The 26,321-nt window shown below is 40.6% G+C and overlaps 1 pseudogene; it reads left to right on the top strand.

The window, feature by feature from the left end:
• The first annotated feature begins 1,697 nt into the window (after window positions 1–1,697).
• Window positions 1,698–26,321, top strand: part of LOC133419100 (dynein axonemal heavy chain 9-like) — a 178,716-nt pseudogene continuing 154,092 nt past the window's right edge.

Below are 26,321 nucleotides of genomic sequence, written 5' to 3'. Positions count from 1 at the left end.
CCTCAGAATGGCTGAAAAATAAAAGAATCATGAAAAGTCTGTTTAGCACAGCCAACTTTTCAACATGATGTTGCAGACTGAACCACGTTAGAGGAACTGTAGGCCCATTTACACTCCTCTTTCATGTGTTTGTATGTGTCTGATCTAAACAATGTTCCCGTCACTGTCCTTCATACTTCTGTTAGCCATTAGCATTCGTACGGTTGTTGGGCAACACATCCACCAGGGGGCAGTGATGAGCAGGGGGGAATGGTGGATTTTATCATATGGGGACAGATAATTTGTGCTGATTACAAATAATATAATATATTACAAATAATAGCACTGACCAAAACACCTGCAGAAATACTGCAGGAATGACATAGCAGCAGTTAAATGCAGCCTTCTGTAAGCTTGAAATATCCACTGGGCTTATATCAAATACATCAAAACACAAATATATATATATATATATATATATATATATATATATATATATATATATATATATATATATATATATATATATATATATATGATAGTCTGGTTCACCATGTTCCCACCTCATCAGGAGGATTCAACACCTGTGAGTGAGGCAGAGAGGCTTTATATTTTTCTGTTACTGCATGAGGAAACTTAAGATTCCTGCAAAACACTGAAGCACCTGTCATCTTCTTCCCCTTGAAATACTATAAATGTCATAATTCTATGCAAAATATGGGAACTCTTGTTGTTATGCAACTCCTCCGCAGCAGTTACAAGGAATGTTCCCAACTCGTAATTATTACTACACAGTTGTAAACTGGAACACTGACACAGACCTTTTTTTTCTCAGTTTTCAGAGATTCTGTGAGATTTCCACTAGATTTTAATGGAAATGTGATGATAGGATGGACAAAATTAAGTTCAAGGTATCATAATAATAATAATATTAAAAAAAGAAAAAAGCTCTGTATGTGAGGAGCAGTTTAAAGTTAAGGAGATTTATGTGATCTAGACTCCAACAGTGCAAAGAACCCCAAAAACGAACGTATGTTTGTGTCATTCGGCTGGTCCCCTGACGGCCATTGCCAGCCCAATATCCTGTTTCAGAGAGAGTGAGTCTACAGCATGTTGCGTTTGGCCCTCAACCAAATCACCAAAGTATGAAAATTACGCATCTCCACACAGCCCGCAGCTCTTTAAAAGCCATCAGTTTTGCCTTTGACAAACCCCTGCACGGCTCAGTGGCCAGACTTGACTGGCAGAGCGCCACTCAGCCCAGCGCCGCTGCCGACCTCAAGATTTCTCACCTACTTCCCTTCGGAGGAACTGAGGAATCGGGGTCGTTTTGAGCCGTTTGTGCTGCCGCATAATTCAGTCGCCGCGCAGTTTTGGCGTTTAGAGCCATGCAGAAAGCCCAGATAAACAGCGTGGGCTTCCTCTGAGCATCTTATCAGCTTTCTCATACTCTCAGTGGCCTGAGCTTTACCCTCTCTTCGCTCAGCGTGTCACATCCCTCTGGAGTGTTGGACCCAGAAATAGCTTGACATGCTGCTGCTGGGTGTATTCGCCTTGTTACTGGAGCGTATTTGTTAACATTTCTATTATTACAGAGGCCTTCAGATGTGTGAGCGGAGGGCAGCACAGGTAACGCAGCAGAAAAGCAGCATTGCTTCATTCCTGACAAAGGTCACGCAAAACAGCCAAAGATGTAATTCTTCCTCAGATCTTACTAAATGAAAAAGTCCACCTTCTGCGAGTCCACGTCAAGTGAGATTAAATCTCCTGCTTTGGATACGAGGTGAACAAAATGGATCGGGCTCCATCCAAACCGAGCAGGAGAAGCATCATTCAGAGGGAATCGGGATTACTGGCATTCCCGAGAGGCTGAGATATCCACCAGATTCCTCGGACACATTCATGCACAAGCAGCATCAGGTGTCAGGTGCTGCTCGCAGTCCTGCCAGTGTCAGGTTACGATCATTAAGGATGTCAGGCTTGGTGATGTGAATGATTTGAGAAGCAACTGGAAACCCACCAGAAAGAAGGCTATTACCGAAACAGACGCTTCCCTTTATGAAATGTGGCATATCCTCAGGACCAGACTCTGCGTCACATCTCTCGGTTAGCCAGCTCTGGCAGGAATTCATACAAAACGTGAACTGAATGTGAGTTTCCTCGACTGAAGAAGGGAAATGGAAAGTAAAATGAATCATCATCACCCCCCCCGTCCGTCCGTACGTGGGTTCAACACTATTTTGGTGTACTTCATGTGTTTGATGGCCGGTCACTGAAATCGCCTCCTTTTGAAACCAGATAGTTCCTGTTCTGTGCGTTAAACTATCATTATGGACAGAACAAGTTTTACTTGGCACGTCACCACCGCATGCACGGGGTGAGCTCATTTTCAGACACACTAGCTTTAAACTTCTGTTTATCTCGCAGCCATGTGTGAGGTTTTCGAGAGGACTGGCGCGAGAAGAAGCTGCGAGTGCGTTATACTGCAGCCCCCTCCGGTGGTTTCACCAGTGCGGTTAACACACGCTCAGCCACTGGGACAGAACCCACAGGTCCACATGTTGAAATGGGTACAAGAGTGGAAACGTCTTGGTGCCACTTGAGGTTCATAAGCACAGCATAGTGTTCTTTATTCTGTATCTGCTGTCTAAGATAGTCTGAGATAATAACGTCCTACAGTCAGGTCGGCTGTGGACACGCATACAGATAGTCAGCATCAATCCCCAGATGCATTTGGGTCAAATCTGGACTACTTTGGGACAATTATGGCGTAGTAAGAACCACTAGCAATGGTTGTGTGGGCCAGTTGTAGCCCCAAGATCATAAACCAGAACTGGTCTGGTATATGTATTAACTTAGCCAGACGTCATGTGGCTCACCCCGAGTGAACGTTGTCAATCAAGTGGGTCAAAGATGTCAGCCCTTTTCTGCTATCAGAGCCAGCTCATGACCTCATCTGGACCAAAACCACCCGCCAGGGTCCTAAATGAGCCATAAGTGGGAAGAGTAGTCTGAATTTGGCCTGGATGTGTTTCCTATCTGGGAAACCATCACATAAAATTTGAGTCCTTTCTTTGCATTTATCACAATTTTCCAAGAGCTTGGAGGGTCTCTCGTGTTGTCGGCGGCCCCTAGGGTTCAAGTATGAATCACTGAATAATCTGTTAACTCTACTGTTGGAGGGAGCTTTCGCTTAAATCCCTCCGTCAACCAGCCGTGCCCTGCTGCCCACGCTTCTTCTGTTGACTGTTCCTGCGTTTGAAGATGATAGAGCAACTGTTTAAAAGCTCTCGAACTTGACCTCCCAAACCTAAACTATGCTTTAGAAGTGGTATTCAATTCAATTCAATTCAATTTTATTTGTTTAGTGTCTAATACAACAAATGTTGTCTCTAGACGCTTTCCAGAGACCCAGAACATGACCCCCGAGAGTATTGATTTGTTGCCTCCTTTGGAAGATAACAGGTAGCTGTCCTGCGCAGACCGCCTGTGGATGGCAGATAGTCATGTGACTTTTATCAGGTTGTCAAACGGTTACAATGCGGTTGTTTTGAAGTTGAGTCATCCGATAAATCCCATACCCATTCCACTGTGATTGGTTTGGTACATACCATACCAGGGAATAGGTGTGGCCAGCCAGGCGAGTGACAAGCCAGTCTGTGATACAAATGTATTTGGCCAATGTAACCAATTGTATTCTCAAAACTTAAAAATGATCATATTTCGGCTCCATTAAAGTTTTTAGGGAGTGGAAGACAAAAACCTGCTGCAGTCAAAGTCCAAAAAGTTTAAAAATGTAGTTAATGTAGTTAAATGTAGTTGACTTTAACAACTTGGATTTGTTTCCCCCGTTGATGCGAGACACCAGGCTTCCATGTGTGCGCCTCAGGTTGAACTGCAAAAACACATCTCTTTTTTTTTTCTCTTCTTTGTAAAGTAGACAGCATGGAGAAGGAAGAGTGTTTTTTGCTCACCAGGTGTGTGTGTGTGTGTGTGTGTGTGTGTGTGTGTGTGTGTGTGTGTGTGTGTGTGTGTGTGTGTGTGTGTGTGTGTGTGTGTGTGTGTGTGTGTGTGTGTGTGTGTGTGTGTGTGTGTGTGTGTGTGTGTGTGTGTGGAGTTTTCAACCAGACGTCCTGGACTCTGATGCCAAGAACAAGTCATTTAAAAACTTAAGTCAGAAATGGAGGAATGTCTGAAAAGCGCCTCGGTGTCGATACCGAGAGAGTAACATCGCCCGTAATAAGTGACTCACAATTTTGTGCATGTTTGCTCTTTTAATACTTGGTCACAGTCCAGATTGTGACCTCACTTTAGCTTTATTTCAGATAATCTATCAGTGGATAGATTAGGATAAATACCAACAGTGTGGTTATTACTCCTGAATTTAATCCAGCTGGTTTACGTTCTGCTAATGCTGATATCTGTCCTAAAGCAATAAAACAAAGGAGGTAAATGGAACTTTGTTTTTTTTTGTTTAATTTTAAACTTCTATCACGCACATGTCTACAGCGTTGCTCATGAATGTGAGACAGGATTGAGTTTTCACAGTGAATTGCTGCCAGCACAATAAAAGAAAACGTCATGACTTTATGTTAGCGATACCTCCAACGACATCCATAATGTGTCCGCTTAATATTCTAATGTCATGCCCTGATTTAATCCACACGCATGCTTGCAGCTTTACTTAACGCGGACACAGATGTTAGAAATGTGTGCCAGACAACCCGAGGACAAGATGAATGCATCTTCTCTATTCAGATCATCATCAGATGGTTTGCAAAGGACATTAGGGGGGAAAAACGGGCTCTTAAGTCAGAAAGAAAATATTTAAACAAACATGGGCAAACTTGTTTGTACCTTTTTAAGAAGAAGAAGAAAAACATAGACTTGAAACTAACAAGTCAGTGGAGTCCTGTATTATTTATTCCATGTTTAACACAAGTCAGGCTCTTAATTTTAAATCAGTTATTAGTTATTAGCTGTGTGTGGTGGGAGCACCCCTGAACTGTGACTGAGGCTGAGCCGCACGCCGCCGGGCAGGATTGTTCGCTCCAGGACACTCTGGTAGTCTTTATATGTCATTGTTCCCTGCAGAGATTAGAGAACCCCCAGAGACGGACACAGCGAAGCAGCATCGGAAACAAGCCCCCTCCGTGTTGTGCAGTGGGTACGGCCTTCTTTTATTTTTCTGTCTCATCGATCAAAAGGCCTTTTTTCCAGAAATGCATTTGAGCAATTTTCATTTAAGTTGTTTTCCTACATGAAGCGAACTGTGGGTTAAAACGTGACGGATGGTACGACCAGACACTGACGTACAATGACCTCGGAGTTCAGCTGGAACGTCTCTGGATGTTTTCCTTGGCTCTTCATCGAGCATCCACACTAACTGTTGGTCAACCTGGGGTTGCATTTCCTCATGCCACATCCTGGTTGGCTACGCTCCGATAGACCTTATATTTCTTTATCATATTTGCAGCTTGAGTCACAGGAACATCAAGCTTCTCGGAGATGGTATTACAACCCCTACCTTTAATTAGCTTTTATATTTTTCTTTCTGAGCTACTCGGACAACTCTTTCCTTTTCTTACTCTGGGGAGGTACTGATGCTGACACCTTATGGCAGTCCCCCCCCCTTGAAAGGACTGAATGGCTGATTAAAAATATTGAAGATACCTGTGATACTGAATAAGACTGATTTAATGATAAATGATCACTTTTAGGGGTACAAACCAATCTGTCTAGGTCATTTTTAATTTATTTTTCAAGATTTATAAAACCTTGTTTCAATGAAATGTAAAGGTATTAACAAATGTATTCACCTCTATAAGACTTTAGCCAGTATTCTCGTCATAGTTGCTTTAAGCCGTGTGATAACGAGTCTAATACCTTGACTGCCCTCTGCTGGACACATGAAGAACTAACTGGAGGGCAAGCGATAATACGTCAATTACATGTTGAACTTCTTAGTTATTAATTGATTAACTTTGGAACACCTTTTCTTGCACATAATTTTACATTTTCTTTAAATAGCAAACAATTAATTAAATGTTATCTTGTCGGGATGAGACCTTTTAATCATCTGTGTAACCAAAAGGACTCTAAAAACTAGATATAACAATTTAGGGGGAATACAATCCATCTATCTATCAAAAAACAAGAAAAATACCTCCAATCATTGTGACTGACCCTAGCAAGGTTATTAGACCAATGGTTTGTCCTTCAGATAAAGTATAAAAAACACATTTCTGGCTCATGCTTTCACTTATTTTAATAACATGTTGCCCTAGCAAAGACCTTAACTCTCAGATCAGGATCTTGGATAAAACAGATACTTTGATAGGGTTGGAAAACCTCTGTCATTATGGTTGTGAGCCACAGGTTGTGAAACAGCTTCAGTTCAAAGAAAAACCAACCTTCCATTTAAATAACACTGATGTATTGATCCATCCTCTCGGCTCCTTCAATATATACTGTATGTGGATCATTTGAATTTTTGTCTCTTTGTGCACCATCATTTGTCGTTCTGTTATGTAAAAAAAATATATGTAAATGTAAACTTTTGACCAAACCAGCGCCTTTTATGCGCTTTTTTTTCACCTCACAGTGCATCTGAAGCCTTGAATGTAACACATCAGAATACAAACGCTCTTTTTTGTTGCTCAGGTCTAAACCATTAAGGTTGACCGTGGTTGAGGCAAACATTCCGCGGTTGATGTGTCCAGCTGGATGTATCCAGCAGCTCCGTCATGTCGGTGACCAGGCGGCTTTTTTGATGCTGAAACAGAAAGTCTGTCTGCAGAGGTTCTCTCTGCTCTGTCATCCTAATCTTCAAAGCCATTTCCAGGAACTGAGCCTCCTTAGTTTCTGTTTCTGGACGAGCTGGATGACCCACGCCTCCTGGCCGGGTCACAGACATGCATATTAATTCATGTGCACCCCTTGCTTTGCTCTGAAATGCCCTGCCATAAAGTGGACCTGCATGAGACAAACGACAACAAAGTAAACGTTTGATGTCATTCTGCTCCAGTTCCATATCCTCCATCAGAATACTAAAAAGAATACGTAGTTTTGCTTTTTGTTTGCTGCCATAAATTCCTATCAAAGAGCTGCATGACAGTGCTGATATTAACACTTTGATCCGAGCTCACATAGTGAGAGAAACATGCAAAAATGCTGCTTCCTCAACTCTGGGTTTGGCATTCTTCTTTGCAACTTGGATAAGTTTTATCTCCTGAGTTTAATCCTTTTATGGTTTAATTCTGCGTTCTACAGATCCGACCTGAGGCTTGCTCCAGCAGAGAAACTGTTGGTAATTTTCCTGAGTAAAACCACAACCTCTTAGTTGAAAGCATAAGTAAAGGGCTTCTTGGAGAAAGCCTTTAAGGTGTATTAGGTGCAGTGTCGCCATCTTGTGGAAAATTTAGGTAATCACATATTTCAGAGAACCCAAAGTTCTCATAAAACCAAAAGATAATCTCTTAAATTATAGGTCAATAAATGATGAGGAACTTCACTGCAGAATTGTACTTTATAGTGAAATGCTTCAAATAAAATCCCCAAGCCCTTGCGCTTGATGATTTAACCCGATAGTGCACAGGTTTTTTCCACACATCCATCCACTCCCCCTCCCTCATTAAAATGATCATATAAAGAAAATACATTTCATCTTGAAAGCTAACCAGCCTGGAAATAATGTGTTTTGTGGAGCGTTGGCATATGTTTGCAGGTAAACCAAGTGCTTACAAACATCATTTTACTGTGAGCTGCTCAGCTTTGCAGGGACCGGGAATACCCTCCACCAGGCTCAGAGAGGAATTATGCTGCATCTCCGTGTTTATCTCCACCTGACTGCATCTTAGAAAATGAACATTTTAAAGTATTTTCCTCTTGCTTTCTGCTTTTTTCTATAAACAGCAAATTCTCATCAGCAATCGTGACACACCTGCTTACTTAAAGATGGAATAGGACATGCCTGGGAAATTTTCAAGAACAATATCAATTTTGAAAGTAAACAACTGCAATCATCGTCCTCTTCCTTGTAGTCTCCATCAAAACCCAGAGCCACATCCTCAGGACACATTAATGAGCACTAACAGCTCCAGTTTAACCTTATTTCATCACATTTTCCGTTTTAGCTTGGCTGACTTAGCTTATGCCAACCTATGATGCTAATTAATACTATTTACGTTTCTACCAAAATGACACCTGAAACAAGCGCTGTCAGCTGAAACGAGGACTAGAGGAGCTCCGCTGTGACTGACCGGTCTCTCGGTTTGCTGCTCTGGGATTAGATCAGTCGCAGCCAGTTTAGGTGAAACATCCCTTAGTTATGCTGCTGTAGGCCTAAACTCCTGGGGGACTTCGTACGACACACCTCTCCTCGCTGTCTTCTAACCACAACTTTATCACCTGGATTCCTGACAAACAGAGCTGGGGACTTTAAGAAACTGAACAAGTTGATAAAGAAAGCTGGCTCGGTTCTGGAGCTGCAATCTGGAGCTACGTGTGCGAAGGAGGACGGTTCATAAAAGGAAGATGATCATTTGCAACCCTGAGCATGCTCCTCACGACACGGCGACTCTGCACCGGAGATCTGCTGCAGCACAGACCGCTCCAGGAGCGTCTTCCTACCCACAGCAATAAACCTCCACAATGGCTCTTTGAAGAAGCTTAAATGACTATACCGGAATGATTGATTTCCCTTCAGAGATTAATTAAGTCATTTTTAAATGAACTGTCGCCTGTGTTCCTCCGTCCCAGCAGGCGTTCCTGATCTGTTGTTGTTCTCATTCTCTCTTCTTTCCTGTCCTCTCATCCCCAAACCGATCCAGGCGGATCGCTTTCCCCTCCTGAGCCTGGTCTTGTCAGGTTTCTTCCTGTTTAAGGGGAGTTTTTCCTTCCCACAGTCGCCTTGAGCTTGCTCAGGATAGGGGATTGCGTCGAAGAAAAGTCTTGATGTAATCTGTTGGTTTTCTCAGTAATTAGGGCCCGAGCACTTATAGTGAAGGCCCTATTGTATCTGTAGGAAATTGTATTCTTTATTCTTTCTTCTGATGAAAGGAGGGTCTTTTTGACCCCCTAAACGTGTCCCAAAAGTCACCAAATTTTGCACGCAAGCCAGGCCTGGCGAAAAATTTGATATTTCATGGTTTGCATTAATGGGCGAGGCAAAATGGCTCAACAGCGCCCCCTAGAAAACTTCGTGCCTCAAGCCCCACAATACGGTTTGACGTACATGCACGAAAATCGGTACACACCTGTATCATGTCGCAACTTAAAGAAAAGTCTCTTGGCGCCATGGCCGAAACCGAACAGGAAGTCGGCCATTTTGAACATTTTGAATTAATCGCGTAATTTTGGCGCAATTTATGCCAATCCTTCGGCAGTTAATACGGCCCAAACCGTAACGTGAACCCAGGTGTTTTATACATCAAAATGTGCGTCTCCATCCTGCGACGATGCGCATTACTTTTCTCTTTCAAAAGCGTTACCATGGCGACGCTAGACGCCAAAAAGCGCGCCCCCCTTCATCTGATTGGTCCATATTTGATAGTTCCCCAAAAGTCACCAAATTTTGCACGCAAGCCAGGGCTAGCGATAAATTTGATATTTCATGGTTTGCATTAATGGACGTGGCAAGATGGCTCAACAGCGCCCCCTAGAAAACTTTTCTCTGCCATAACTTTTGAATGGTTTGACATAAAGACTCGTGGGTGGTGTCATCGGACTCGGTATTGAGTACTTGACCATAATTGGTGCAAATTAGCCCCGCCCCTTCTTCTGATTGGTCGATATTTCATAGTTCCTATTTTCTGCCATAACTTTTGAATGGTTTGACATAAAAAGTGGTGGGTGGTCTCATTTCTGATATGCTTTTGGGGGGGCGGTGGCCATGAGTGCGAGGGCCCGTTCATCGCTGCTTGCAGCTTTAATTATTTTATTTTAATTGGCTCTGTATCAATAGTGCTAATTTAGGCTACAAGTAGTACAGTAATGATTATATATGATGGTGTTTTTTTCTGAGCAACACCAATGGTGCAGTAAACGGCATGAAACAAAATGACAACAGCGTGTCCGAAAAGTTAATTTAGCTGATGAACTATATATATTAGTCTTTACATACAAGTCCTTACAAATTAGTAGACCAGTAGGTTATGTAGCAACTGGAGGATGGTTTTGGATACAACGTGTATTTAACCCATACCTGTCAAGTCTCCTGTTTTGGCAGGGAAACTACTACTATTTTACCCCTCTTTCCCGCCGTCCTCCCGTATTAACATTTTCCCGTAAATTTCCCGTTTTAAAATATAATAATTTTTAAACAACATTCCTGTGTCTCTCCTAACTCAATTGTCACAAGCCTCGCGAGAACTGCCCCATGCTGTAGCCTGGGTGGCAGTTCTCGCGAGGTTAGTGGCAACAACGGGAACAAACTCGGAGCGATAAATCAGAGATGGATAGATGTAACCAGAGAGAAGACATTTCTGCCAAAAAAAGTGAAGACTTCGTGGAAATATCTCTAAAAATCGGAGCCAGATACCCACATGAGTGAAAATGATGAATTAAAAGAAAATGTAAATGTTTCACTTGAAGACAATCAATGTGTATATAAACTGAAAATATTTAAAATAAATACTGTACATGTGCTTTAATTTCCCTTTTGTGTTTTCATTTAATAAGAATAATAATAATAGATTTTATTTATAGAGCACTTTTCATTCAAAGAATCTCAGAGTGCTTATAAGATTACAAGATGAGATTTAGGGCAGCATGGTGGCTTGGTGGTTAGCACTGTTGCCTCACAGCAAGAAGGTTCCTGGTTCAACTCCCTGGCCCGGCGGGGGTCTTTCTGTGTGGAGTTTGCATGTTCTCCCCGTGCTTGCGTGGGTTCCCTCCGGATACTCTGGCTTCCTCCCACAGTCCAAAAACATGCATAGTAGGTTAATTGATGATTCTAAATTTCCCGTAGGTGTGAGTGTGAGTATGTCTGGTTGTTTGTGCATATATATGTGGCCCTGCGATGGACTGGCTACCCGACCTGTCCAGGGTGAACCCCTGCCTCTCGCCTGAAAATTAGCTAGGATCGGTTCGAGCAGACCCCCGTGACCCTGCACAGGAAAAGTGGATATAAAAAATGGATGAATGTTTTCATTTAGGCTCTATTATAGGAATTACATACACGGGAATGTCCACAGCCTTTCAATGTCAACAAAAGATGGCATATCAGATTCTGGGCACATGATTGTAGTTTGTAAGTGGTTGACAGGTAGTTATTTTAGATTTCTTGTGAACCTGTCTTAAAATGTAATACTGGACCTATTTGGTGGAAAATTTCCTTTATTTTTAAATCAAACACTTGACAGGTATGATTTAACCAGAAAACGGGGGGAAACCCTGCAAATGGCCGAAAAATGGCAGAAACGCCTTGAGTGATAACAGGGGGTTTTAAAGGGTCGCCAACCGTCCCTTGAAAAACGGAATCATCCCGTATTGAGCTGAAAAGGGACGCACTTTGTCCCGTATTACTGTGAGAGTCAAAAAATACTCATAAAATGCGAATGGGAAATGGCATTGAGCTGTTGAGTTCAGTTTGAGTTTCCACAGACTTTCTGTTTGCACTTTTGTGCACTATTACAGAATGGATGTTCTGCTTTCTTTCTATTGTTTTATATTAATTTGTACAATTTTAAGCAGGACAGGTTTCTGTTTAAGAAAGATACTTATTTTATTCAGTTCATTTTGTTATTTTGTATTAAAGTGAATTGCTGGATAATAATTTGTTTTCCATGTGTTCATGGCATTCAAAAATATGCATCTAATTCAATTCAGGTTTGAGTCAAATAGTTAAAAAATCGTTTCACTCACAAAAAAGGGGCTAAAAAAACAGGAAGGGTGAAAGCAACCGGGTTGGCAGGTGTTCTGCCAATTTCTGCTCCCTGCCGAGAAATGCTACTTTAGTTGAGTATTTGATCCTTCAAAATACATTACCCATGACATGAATTGTCATGGGAGCTTCACGGGAGCTTTATAATCTGAAAATCTGACGTTTTAGCGCTATCGCTCAACGGCGGGCTGCTGTGCGCGCTCCCGCGGCCAGAAATCAGATTCTGGCACGCAATCACTTTTTGGCACGACACCAGCTTCACCGGCGGATACACACACAAGTCCGTTTACTTCCTAAAAAATGACAAAACTGCCCTGAAGGCAGAAACCACGAGGAAAAGCTTGGTCTACGGGGACATGTCCCCCAATCCACTGGAGCAGTTTTCTGTTCTGGTCGAGGAGGTAAGCAGATAACCGCCAGATTCATGCCGCGTTCCATTTACCTCGGAAATTGGAGCTGGGAACTGGGAATGGCAGCCATCTTGGAATGGTAACTCGGGGGTGGTGAAGCTTCTCCCACTTTCCCAGTAGGAAATCCCACTTCGAGGGGCGTTCCAGTTGCAAATTCCGACTGGGAACTAAGAAATTCCGACTTCCGAGGACAAATGGAACGCGGCATTACCATCAATATTCATAAGGCAAGGCAAGTTTATGTACAGCACAATTCAACACAAGGTAATTCAAAGTGATTTACATCAACATTAAAAGCAGCAAGAAACAATAAATAACAAATAAAATGATAAGAAAATAGATAATGTAGTGGCCACTCACTAGCAGGACACTGTTTAGTTTTAGTAGGTTAGAATTCACAAGAATCTAGCCGTTCTTCTGCCATTTTTTGCTGCTTTGCCAAAAAATGCTACCTAATGGTTTTCTACCTTTGTAGAGCTACAATTTTATTGTGTTTTACTCCCTAAACCACGTCCTTTTCCCCCAAGTGGTCCTTGTCTCTTGCCAGGCCGTCATTGTAAATAAGAATGTGTTATTAATGAGCTGCCTGGTTAAATAAAGGACAATGACTGAATGAATATCAAATAAAGCGATAGAATTGTTTTTTTTTCTCTCTCTTTTTATCGTATAATGTTTACAAAGTGTAATGCAATTCATGTCATGGGTAGTGTATTTTGAAGGATCAAATACTCGACATCCCATATTATCCTTTTTACATCGTGCAAGAAATCATGGACGTGCCAATCAAACTTTGAAAATCAACTGTGCGCATGCGCAGAACCACAAAGTAGCATTTTCTGGCAGGGAGCATGGAATGGCAGAACACCGTTATTAATGATGACGATGGGTTTTCAGTTAGTGTTCTGTTACCTTCGTCCACAAAACCTGAGTTGTTTATTTCAGTTTCTTCATCATTCTGCCATTTTGTGGCCATTTGCAGGGTTTTCCCCCGTTTTCTGGTTAAATCAAGTGTTTGATTTAAAAATAAAGGACATTTTCCACCAAATAGGTCCAGTATTACATTTTAAGACAGGTTCGCAATAAATCTACAATAACTACCTGTCCATTGTGGAAGAAGGAAAAACTTGAGTTGTTTATTTCAGTTTGTCGTTACAACTGCCCGTCACCAACGGTAACAGAAACTGAAAACTCATCGTCATCATTATAATGGCTAGATTCTTGTGAATTCTAACCTACTGAAACTAAACAGTGTCCTGCTAGTGAGTGGCCACTACAGTAAAATAATAAAAAGCACAAGTTGTTAAAAAGTAAGGGCAGTAGTAGAGTACAGCAGGTATTTAATTTAAAGGAGCATGAGGCTCCTTTTAAGAAATGAGACTCTCTAGCGCCACCCTTCACCACGACGGCCGTTGGGGGTACTGCAGCCAACAGCAAAGCCGGCACGGGAGAACGGGGAGAACGCGCATGCAGTGTCATGTGACGTCACATCCGCAGCCCAGCGCGGGAAATTTGGGCCCGAATCGCAGCACATTTTGCAGCACACAGCCTGTTCAAGGCAACAGAGAGATATGCTAGAGCAGTGATTCTTAACCATAGGGCCGCGGCCCACACTTGGGCCGCGAGCGCCATCTAGTGGGCCGTGAAAGAAAATCAGTTTTGTACGTGTGGGCCGCGAGGGCCGCGGGACTGCAAAGCAACTCCCGACCAAATGAGGAGAAGAAGACCCTCAGCTAGCTGTACGTGTAATAGTAAGAGAAATGGTGTGTATTTATAGAGAAAATCCTTCATTTTGCACAGAGTACGTTTAGATCCGCCAGGATCAGGGATCGATTACTTGGGTCTGCGCCCAGAGCGAGCGAGCGCGGCATGATCATTTATCACGGCGCGTCCCCGCAGCCGGGGAGGTCGGTGCCGCTCGGGCTCACCAATGAGCACCTTCACATGTGCATGAGATTCTGACACCATCCAGACCAGATTTAAAGTCCTGTCAGGAGAAATTAGAGCTCAGTTCTCTCACTGAACGACAGAAAGTGGGGACATAAGATTAAGGGGAAGAAATAAAAACTGCAAAACTGTTCAATTGTTAAGATGTGTTTATATTCATTTATTATAAAAATGTGTTGAGACAATTAACAAAGAAAAGGGGAAATTCAAACTGCTGGTAAAGAAATAAAATAAGATAGCATTTGGAAAATAAAATAAAATCTATTTTATTTTTAAGAGAAAAAAATATGTGTAATTGAAGTTACACATGTTAATGGGCAAATACCGGTATGTACTTTTTTAATATAACAGTCAGATGCAGATGTTGATACAACTATGAGGCTACTTGAATGTATGTGTATATATATATATATATATATATATATATATATATATAAAATATATATAAATATAAATGGACCTCTTAAAGTTGAATACCCCTGCTATACAGTGTTAATATTTAACGGGCCCCGGGCCACTCTGTACTGAAAAAATTGGGCCCCAAGGTCAGAAAGGTTAAGAACCCCTGTGCTAGAGGGCTCATTCTTTTGGGTTTGGAACGCTTCATCTGACAATAGTTGTGCGGTTGGAGTTAAACATCTTACATTGAGAAAGATGGTTTATTAGTGGAAATCGTTTAAGACAGTTGTCAGTCCTACAGGCCTCGCCGAGCTTTTGAAATGTCCCATGACATTGCACTTAGGAGGAGACTGAACCAGAGTGGTTTGTTTGGAAAGGTTTCTGTATTGTTTTTGTGTGGTGTGGGTTCAATAACAACACGGTTACTTGAAGATGCAGGCAGGTTTATGTAGCAGTTGTTCTCAAAAGCAGTTCCAGGCAGGACGACTCTAACGGTTCTACCTCGTCAGTTGATCTGCTCAGCCTCAGACGCTGTGCGCCCCCTACTGTCTGGATTTATAAGCAGTATTCCATAACCAACAGATACCAAGCAAATCTCATTTGCTGTTATTATAGGGCTGGGCGATATGGACCAAAAGTCATATCTCGATATTTTCTAGCTGAATGGCGATACTCGATATATATCGATATTTTTTCTGTGCCTTAATTGGGGTTTCCCCCAAAGCATTATAGCACAGCATCTCTGTTAGCATCTCTGTTAGCATCCCTGTTAGCTTCATTTTTTTCTGAGGCAAACCCTTAAAAAAACAGTCAGTTTTAATACAATCCCTCGTGCCAAACATCACACAGGTACCTTTATTAACAGAGGTCTGCACAATATCAAAATGTATAAAACAAATGAAATAAAAATAAACTGCCTGCATATATAGAATAAAAATGCTTCTTGAATAAAATAAAACGGATATCTCTTTCCTGCATAACAATTAAATTGAAATACACTGTGCAATTAATACAATGTAGACAGTAACAGGCAGACTTTTCCACTGAGGTTGACAGTTGTGTAAATGACAAAACATTTGTGCAAATCTCAAATAAAACATTCAAGTCAATTTGTCACAAAATAAGCTATATCAAAATCATAAAAAAAAAATATATATATATATATATATATTTTTTTTTTTTTTAAATAATCGATATAAACGATATTGTCTCGAACCATATCGCGTTTGAAAATATATCGATATATATTAAAATCTCGATATATCGCCCAGCCCTATGTTATTACAGTTTCTATATGCATATTTGCATCTTCAACAATCACAGACCATAATACTTCCCTTACGAGAGGCTCTTAAACTTGTTCTCTTCACACAGGAGATGTTCTTACATTCGCCATTGAACATTACTGCGAATTCCATTGTAGATTTACATTGATCAGATTTGATTAAATATCTTAGTCAGTTCTCATCATGAATATTTATGTTTTTTTATTACTACATTTTTTGGGGGGAACATTTGCTGATAATACTATTTAATTTTGTGCTCACACTTGGAGTATCACCTGTTTTCTTCCATTGTCCCAGGTTATAGCCCCACTGCTCTCCAACCCCAGAAACCACACTCAGTGGCCACAGGCTGTGTCTCAGGACATCTTGCACCTCGTCCACTCCCTCAAGAACAGTGTGTTTGTGATGTCAGCCCAAGTCAAAGGCAAAACTCTGCTACCTTTCCCGGCAGACTTTGAGAGAGTGGAGCAAAATGCTCTGGAGATAGAAAGGTAATCAGGCAGCTGTGACGCAAAGGACCACGTCAACGAATCATTTGTCCTACTCGTGCAGTCCAAAACAATTTACTTTTGAAACATCACAGGGGGGGAACGGCGGATGCGAAAATTATCTACATCTCGGAGACTGCAGTGATAGAGTGGCGCAATCAGGTCTATGCAGTCCTCAAGAAAGACTCCTCTGAGGATCTGCTGGGAGACAAAAATCCCCTGCCTCACGCAAAGATGCTCTTCCGGAAAAACAGGTCAGAACCTCTGTTATTAGAGAGCAAAAGTAGCCACTGGCATCTTCTGAGACGCATTTGTTTCACTGTCATAACTGTGAAAACACGTCCCTACAGGATCTCAGAGTTGAATTCTTTTGCAAGTTTTTGCTGTTTCTGCTAATTAAGTTTCAGAACACCTGTGCTATCAAGTGAAAAATGTAGTCTCTGAGTTGATGCTATCCTTTTTTATTGAATTAAATCTGTTTTCATAGCAGATTTATCACCAGATTAAAGGCAATTCCACCTCACACAGTTGCTCGTATGAGAGTGGACATGTGTCATAACTAAATGTTTAACCCAGTAACTGATGTTAGAAAGTACTTTTGGTGTAGAAAATGAGCAAAAGACCGAACAAGAGTAAATCTCCGACTGTGTTGTAAAAGCAAATTCACCCGAGCCATTTATACCTATTGAGCTAAAAATCAGATTAAACAACAAAATAAACCCAACATTTACTGCCCCTATAAAGTGTAGAAATATAAACAGTTGCTTTGCTTTGAAGAGTAACGATTGAACTGCACTCTTTTAGTCTTTTTGGTGACATCCTAAAATTGGACTGAAGCATTGCAAATTGACTCATTAACGGATTTCATGGTTGCTTTATTCATCTTTATTCACAGCCTGTAAGTAAAACAACCGTTAGCTCACAGCAAAGTAATATATAGTTTATTTATGAACCATTCAGATGAAGAATCTCAGAAAAACTAATACAGCACACTAATTATAATTTACTATTAATTATCCATCTATATTCTCTTGTTTGTGTATTGATGCGCTTTCATGCAACCTGCTTATACTTCATCTCCTGCAGTATTCATCTCGATTAAGATGAATTTGGGGTATTTTTAAATTAAATTATTGAAAAATGGAAATTTTAAGTATCTCTGAGTTTGAACCATTTCTTTCACAGCTTGGTTGCTAGTGAAAATCCATCCCAAACAAAACCAGTGTTTGGCTACCTTACTCAGCTGACAAATAATTACCATGCAGTCTGTTCCAGTAAGGCATGTTAGTCACTTATATCATCCATCCACCCACCCATCCATCACCAGACATTATAGACTACTATCACCACTTCTCCTCCTCCTCCTCTTCCTCTTCCTCCTCCTCTTCCTCTTCCTCCTCCTCCTCCTCCTCTTCCTCCACATCCTCCTCCTCTTCCTCCCCCTCCTCCACCTCCTCCTCTTCCTTCTCTTCCTCCTCCACCTCCTCCTCTTCCTCCTCCACCTCTTCCCCCTCCTCCTCTTCCTCCTCCTCCCCCTCCTCCTTTTCCTCCTCCTCCCCCTCCTCCTCCTCTTCCTCCTCCTCCTCCCCCTCCTCCACCTCCTCCTCCTCTTCCTCCTCCACCTCCTCTTCCTCCTCCTCTTCCTCCTCCCCCTCCTCCTCCCCCTCCTCCTCTTCCACCTCCTCCCCCTCCTCCTTTTCCTCCTCCTCCCCTCCTCCCCCTCCTTCTCCTCCTCTTCCTCCTCCACTTCCTCCTCCTCCTCCTCCTCCTCTTCCTTGGTCTTCCTCTCTTTCCTCTGGCCAGGAGTTCCATCTTCAGCATCTTTCTCCAGTTGGTTCACTGTATTCCTTCTCTTTATGCATAGAAATGATTTCAGCCTCCTCTGTCTTACTTTATTTCCAGAACACCTACAGTAACTCTGACCGTTCCTTTCTTTTGCAACAGTAATTTTTAATCTTATCCATTCACATCTGGATCACATCACATGGATACAGTACGTGCTGTATCCATGCTGTATGTGATTTCTTACTTGTGTCGGTCTCATATGTATTTCGCTTTGGATGAAAGCGTCTGTTAAATGACAGTAGTGGTAGTAGTACAGTAACTTTGGATGACCTTTGCTCAAACTCTTAACAAAGGACCAAGAAAAAAAATGGTGCAGTCAGATCCTGCATGCGTTTTATAAATGTGACAGAAAGCTTTTGATCTTCTGGTTTTGCTTAAAGATGTGCAGATTTGGAGTTCATCCACTCCCAGTTAAAATCCTCTAAAGTGACTAAGATGGTGCAGTTGTTGGAGGCTGTGGAGAGCAGCTACTTTCCTTCTTTTATGAAAATGCAACAGGACATCCTTGCAGGTAATGAATTTCTGAGCCAGTGCTCTTTAGAGAACCATTCATGATAATCTGTCAGCATCAATTTATTTTCATATGTGGTGAGTGTTTGATCATGTCTCCTCTTTCCAGCTCTGAAGGAGGCGGAGGACATTAGCATGTTCCTGAAACCGCTAGAGATTCTGTTTGAGGAAATGGAGAACGCGGAGTTTCCTGATGTCAAGCGTCAGATCAGACCTTTGATGAACACAGTATGTCTAGTATGGGCCAACTCCAGATACTACAGGTACAACACCCCCGCACGGCTCGTGGTTCTGCTGCAGGAGATCTGCAACCTCCTCATACAGCAGGTCAAATGCCGATTGCTCTCTGTGTCTCTTTTTTATTCAAGTTTTTTTGTGTGTCTTAGGGTAAAAATACTTTATTTTTTTTTACATCCAACAATGAATAAATCCAATGTTCTGATCTAAACCACAGTTTTTTTTGTGGTTTTATATTATTTGCACTAGTATTCTTCCCTGATATTAAAAATCCTCTTGTTAGAATAATATCAACTAAAATGATATGGTGAAAATATTAAAACCATATTTTTACATGCAGCCACTAAACAACACAGAAGACTCAATATAATCTGTTCTCTTCATAGAGGTAGATCAGCATAGTGAGTGGTACCACATGAAGGGCACGAAAAACCATCTTCTTGCTTTCTTTTTTCATCTTTCTCAAGAAAGAAAGGCAGCAAAAAACCAAACACAGATAATATTAGAAATAAACCAGTTAATCAGTTGTCTGGTGATTATTGGACACTTTTGGATGAATCTGCATCAGCTACAAAAAAACACATATTGGTCACCTTCTAGAAAATATGTATACAAAATAAAATGACACAATTTTCACCACAAAATGACTACAATCAGAAGTGTGACCCTTTTAAGATTGAACTGCTTTTAGGAGACTGTCACATACAGCCAATGGTATTGATTAGGATTCCTTGATTTTCTGTTGGATCCTAAAGAGGCTGGAAAGTAAATAAGACTCTCTTGATGTAAAATAATCTGGAAGAAAAGTCGATTAGAGAAAAAAAAAAAAAAAGCATCTAAATTCATTGCAACTCCAAGGCTACGTTTCGGCTTTTAAGCTCATGTCATTCATATTAAAAACAAAGCTGTTCCTGTTGAAACTGTGAACCCATAGTCCCACACGGCAAGAGGTGTTGCAGTTCCTCCCGTTTCCAGTCTCCAGTGTGCTTGCATCAGCTGTCAAAGTTTATATTAGTTAAGTCCTTTAAAATACTGCAACAGCTTCCTGGGTGACTGAAGGACCCACAGAGAACCACTCACGACACTATGGAAAAGAATATTTAATTTATATTTTATTGCATTTTGTGGGTATTTTTGCATTTTGTGTTAATCAATCAATCAAATTTTATTTGTATAGTACCTTTCATCCAGGTACATGAAATACAAAGTGCTTAACATTTTGACTGAAAAATAAGCATAATAAAAATAAAAACTGGGAGACCAATGCACACTGACATACAATATAGTTAATTAAAATGAAATAATGATACAAGTTCAAGAATTAAGGCTAAAAAAGAATCAGTCCACAACAATAAAATATAATAATAATAAAAACATTACAAGAAATAGATAAATAAATAAAACAAATACCTCTAAAAAATGTTAAACAGAATAAAACTATATTTAAACTAAATTTGATGGTACATAAAAGCCAGACCAAAGAGATGAGTTTTTAGTCTATACGTTTAAAAGTGTCCACATTTCCAGCTCCTCTCAGATCCTCCGGCAGGCTGTTCCACAGTTTTGGAGCATCGTGGTTAAAAGCAGCATCACCAAATGTTTTAGTTCTACTCTGTGGAACAGCTAGAAAGGAAGAGCCAGAGGATCTGAGGGGCCTTCCTGGTTCCTAGAATAAAAACATCTCTGAAATATACTCTGGTGCAAACCCATGTAGCGCTTTATAAACTAATAAAAGAACTTTAAAATCAACACGAAAACTAACAGGTAGCCAGTGTAAGGATTTTAAAATGGGCCTAATGTGTTTCTCTCCTTCTGGTCTGAGTCAGAACTCACGCTGCAGCGTTTTGAACCAGTTGCAGCTGATTTATGGTATTCTTGGGTCGACCAGTAAGAAGAGCATTACAGTAGTCTATCCTGCTAGTTATGAAGGCTTTAGTGCATTAGTCTCTCCGTGTTGCTCAGAGAGAGAAACGGCCTCACCTTAGAAATATTTTTTAAATGATAAAATGCTGTTTTGTGACACAGCGTACATGTGATTTGAAATTAAAATCAGAGTCAAATATGACTCCTAGATTTCTTGCCTCTTTGCTCGGGTTTGCTCCATATATATTTAGTTTAGAGGCCAGTTTCTCTCTCTGGGCTTTTGAACCGACGATCAGTACTTCAGTCTTGTATGTATGCGTATATATATGTATATATATTAAATATAGTAATAATGCACATATATATACTTTTGGTTTCTACCGTCATGGTATCAATCATTAATATGTGTGCAGACAAGGGAGGAAAAAAAAAAAAAAAAAAAAAGTAAAGGTCCTAAAATTGACCCTTGTGGTACTCCATAGGTAACCTCATAGTTTTTGGAGAAATTATCTATTGAAATGAAACATTTCCTTCCACAAAGATATGAGGTGAACCACTTTAAAACAGTTCCAGCCAGGCCAACACGCTTGCCTAATCTATCTAAAAGGATTTGATGATCAACAGTATCGAAGGCAGCACTCAGGTCAAGTAGTACCAGAACCGAGGGTTTATTCTTGTCAAGGTTTGTTCTAATATCATTTACTACTTTTAGCAGAGCTGTCATCAGTTAGCCAAAATAATAAATACTTATTTAAATATAAAAGGAATGATAAAATCAGTTTAATAAATAATCTTTTGCTAAAAACTGATTTTAGAAATGCACTCCTCCTCCTGTCTTTATCAGTTGATTGAGCATGTAGAAGACAGACAGGAAGTAGCTTTTGTAAGTATGACTAAAGTAACGGAAGATTGAAAGCTGAGGTTTTTATCAAAACTGAAACCTAATTAGTCACAGTAGACGGTATTTAAAGCAGCATTTCAAGCAAACTCATTTGTCACTGCCCTCCAACAACCAGGCCTGGGTATTTCTGGCTCCTGAAGAAGTTCTGAAAGGAGAGATTCCAGTGAGTCTGTTCAAGGTGGAGAAGAGCCTGGAGATCCTGCTGCTCTTCAGGAGCTCCTATGATGAATCTAAGGCCAATCTGAAACGGTACGAGAAGAATGGCAACGTGGTTCGGCCGTGGAACTTTCCCCCGTCCTTGGTTTTCTCTGGATTTGACCAGTTTGTTATCAAGGTGAAAACCATTCAGGTGAGAGTGGAAATAACAATGAATCAAACGATGCATATTTAGTCAAATTGAATTTCCTTTTAATGAATGTTTTTCTCACAGGGATGCTAAAGTTGGATCAGAATGTTCCTCATTTCTTTTCATTACAGGACATCCTGTTAACAGCTTTGGACCTGCTGAAGCTTGAGAAAGTGGAGATTGGAGGCGTCTGAGGCCAAGCTCTCACCCAGCAGGTTCAGCTGCTACACCAAGAGTTTTCAGACACTTACAAATTCGTCACAGAGAAGAACTATGACTGTCTGCTCAGAAAAATGGGGTGTCATTTTCCTGAGCAACTTTTAGGTCGGATAAATTTCACAAAAGTTTTATTTTATAACATATGAAAGGCTACAAGCACAGTGCAGGTTTCATCCTTGAATACCTCTCAGTCTGGTAAACAGTCCCGATGCTTGGCCACTGCAGCTTTTGTGGAGCAATTTTATTTTCTGTCACAAGAGACTTTTATTTTCTGTTTTAGTACCATAAACCAATTAAAGCAAGATGTTTCAAAAACACAGCTTGTAAAGCAATTTACTTTGCTTGAATAAAATAGTCCATGTTCTTGGCTGAACAGCTTTGATTAAAAAAAGAAATCTAATAAAAGTTTTGACTGTCAGTTTGGCTGAACATTCTGCTCTGCAGGAGTTTGACGAAGATGTGAGGAAGCTCAACCTGCAGGTGGATGATGCAGAGAGGAGAGTCGGAGCCATCTTCTTAAAGGCTTTTGATGACACCTCGGGACTAGAATACGCCTTCAAGGTCTGGAAGCTCTTCCTCACGTAGATAACACACACACACACACACACACACACACACACACACACACACACATGGAATCACACAAAGGTATAAACCTGTGCGACCTGTGATCTTTGCAGGTTCTGGATATGTTTGGCAGCCTGCTCCAGCGTCCATTAGTTGCTGCAGATGCCCAGAGCAGATATCCATCTCTTTTGTCTATGTTTGACAAAGAGCTGGACTGTTGTAAACTCATCGACAACAAACATACAGAAGCTTCAGAAGAGCTGAGTGAGTTTTATACAAAGCCCGTGCTATATGCCAACTTTTTGATCATATTTGAGTTTATGCCAAATCTAAAAAAAAAAAAGATCTTTGCTACAAAGCAATATAAAGAATGTCTGTTTTGTTTTGGGGAAATAGCCCTTTATGTTTGAGTGAGAAGGGGGGCTATCATGCACTTCTTTCTCAACAATTCCTTGCCAAAAAAATTGTCCAAAAACACTTAAGGAATAAGTTTGAGCTCAATGAACAGTGAGATTCATTAGAACGCCTCAAGGACACTGAAAGTTCTTCAAGGGATTAAACTTCCAACGGTCTTGATTTTAAGACTTATTAATTAAGAAGGGTAAGATCATTGGAAATCTGCTGACTTTAAAACTCTCACACATCCATAGTGCATACACATGCTCTGTTATATTAAAGCTTGACCAGATTGTTTGGCTGAACTAAATGATTTAATTTACAGCTTTGATGCTGTCCTGCACAAAGACTCAGCTTCACCCAGTCTTCCTGATGGAGTCATAGATCGCTCAAAAAAGTGATTTACAGCTGCATTGAAACCCACCCAATCAAAGCTTTTTAGGTCTTATTCAAAATAGTTTTTGCCAATGTTGTAAAGGTAACAAGCGCAGGTTCCTCCATGAGAGTGTGAAAGACTCTAGTGGGGTCAGCGTGATGAACACGAAGTGTGTGCAAGTCTCCCTGCAGATGAGAGTGTATTGTACTATAGTGGGAAGAGGATGTTGGTGGCAAAGAAAATTTTGTAAACACAAATGGGAAGAATAATTTCACAGAAATTCTGCAATGTTTGAACACAAATATCTTAAGTCAGTTTTAACTGAAGATGAAAAGAGACAGTGTTCTTGACCAAGATCTTTAAAATACATCATAAACTACAAAAAACTCTAAGAAACAAGCTTAAGCTTAAGAAACAACCCTTACATTCCCCAGACTCCAACATTATTGTAAATCTGTGTGTGATTCTTAAAGAGCTTGAGGAAATCCTTGGCAAATAAAAAAAAAAAAAGAATTATAAACTGATATCTGCCAAAGTGCTGATTGCTCATTACCAAACATGATACAATAGGATGCCCAAACTTAGCCCCCTTTTTTTTGTTAATAAAATAAAAGGTGGAAGTATAGAATCTTTCCAAAACGAGCTATACTTATCAAGTTGATAATATCTAGTGTTATATGAACAGAGGATGTGTTTACTTATCACTTGTCCAGCGATGACTAGACCTGACTGGCTACTCAAACCATGTGATTGTGTGTAAATGCACATGTGTGACCTCCTCAGGACCTGGCTCCAGTCGCCGGACAGCTGAAATGGGCCCGTGAGCTGCAGCAGGGCATCCAATCCCTCTTTTCCTCCCTCCTACCTGTAACAGAGCAGATTAAAAATTAAATTTGATGTGGTCATGCTTTTCCAGTGGTCGCTCTGTGAATAAAATCACTCTGTGAGGTGCTTTAACAGCCTCATAAAAATGATGCGTCAGAATATTGAACATAAACTTTGCACAGGTTGTAAACTTTCATCTTCTCTGCAGGTGCTTGGAGTCTGCAGAAGGAGCCGGAGTCATCCAGAAGTATGAGAATATGATGCAACTGCTGGACAGGTGTGTGTGTGGATATTTTCCTTCCTTTTGTATTTTTTTTTTCTACACTGAATGTCGTCATGTATGTATTACTGAATAAAACAACAAATAGGATGAATAAAAGGAATAGATTTGGATGAAACTGCACATTAGATTGTAAATATAGAAACCCAACTGTAATGAACAAATATGAACTCTATCAGGAACATATTTGTTCCCATCATTTCATGTCAGTGCTGTGTTAAACTGAATCTTTTGTAATTTTGTTAGTTTAGTTTTGTTAGTGTGTGACATTCATGACGCAGCCTCTCGTGGAATAGCATGTAGACTTGCAGCTCTGGCTATGATTTATGTTCTCATTACTGCAGCGCTGCTCTGCAGATTATTTCACACGACTCCCATAATCCCATATGCCCTGTCGCTGCTCACTGATGCCAAGTGAGAAATGGCCTTGTAGACCACATGCAACATAAAAACGTTGCAAGATAAAGCATCCCACTGGGAAGGAGACAGTGTTTGTTTGGAATCTAATCAAGCTACATGAGTCAGAGGGTTTCAGTTTCTGCACCTTTTGAGTAAATATCATACCATCACACACTGCGCTGCTTTTGCAAGCTTAGTTAAATAGGTGTTAGATCCACCTAGCTAAAAGTAATGCAGGCATACTGTGATGCTGAATTATTTCTTTAATTTTGTGCACCCCCGATTCAATGTTCAACACCGCTAAAAGGTGCTAAAAAAGGTAAACATTTTTATTTCAGGACTGCTTTATTCGACCCTCAATTTTACTATTAACTGCCAAATAAGTCTATGATATAAATAGTGGCTGCAGGTGTGATTAGAGAGTAAATGAAAAGCCTAAATAGCCATAATATTTTAAAACTCCTGTGTGGGCTTGCTGGGTCTGGAGAGCTTTACTCACAGCAGCTAATTTGATGTGTCAAAGCAGGCAATAAATAATGTTTAAGGGCATGCTCATTTGGTCAGCTATATTCATGACCTCGGTACCCGTCTCAGTGACGTACCTTCTTGTGTTCAGCTGGACTGACACATCAGTCACCTGTTTGTGTCACTGATCATGTGTCTTCTTGCCTTAGTAGCTCAATATTTCTGCTGTTAAAAGATTTTTTGGTGTTTTTTTAGTTTTTTCGTCTTGAGCTGGTGCACTGAGTTGCTAATACTAGTATCTTCATTAGCAGCCTCCAAAGATAATTTAACTTACATTCGAGAGGCAAAAGCTTAATTTGCTCAGAATCAAAATCAGCCAAAAAATCTGTTGGCATGCATGTTAATGAAAAATACACTTATTGTAATGTTCTGATTAACAATTTACTTTAAGATCTGACCTGGCAGTTGAGCTTTTTAGTTGATTCAGATTTCATTTCTAAGAATCATAATCAACTACATACAGTAGTAAAATCAAGTAGTGAAAATGTTATTTTGTGACAAAAAACCTAATTTAGCATCATTCTGCTGATTTCTGAAACGCTATTGGAAAAAGGCTAAATATGAAACTTGTAGAGCCCCCAGCCTGCAGCCCCTGCTGTCTTTTATAGGTTAATTATGTTACTGTATGCCAATGATTATAGC

The sequence above is a fragment of the Cololabis saira genome, chromosome 19, assembly GCF_033807715.1.
Source record: "Cololabis saira isolate AMF1-May2022 chromosome 19, fColSai1.1, whole genome shotgun sequence".
Lineage (NCBI taxonomy): Eukaryota > Metazoa > Chordata > Actinopteri > Beloniformes > Belonidae > Cololabis > Cololabis saira.
This window is presented reverse-complemented; position numbering and strand designations above follow the sequence as displayed.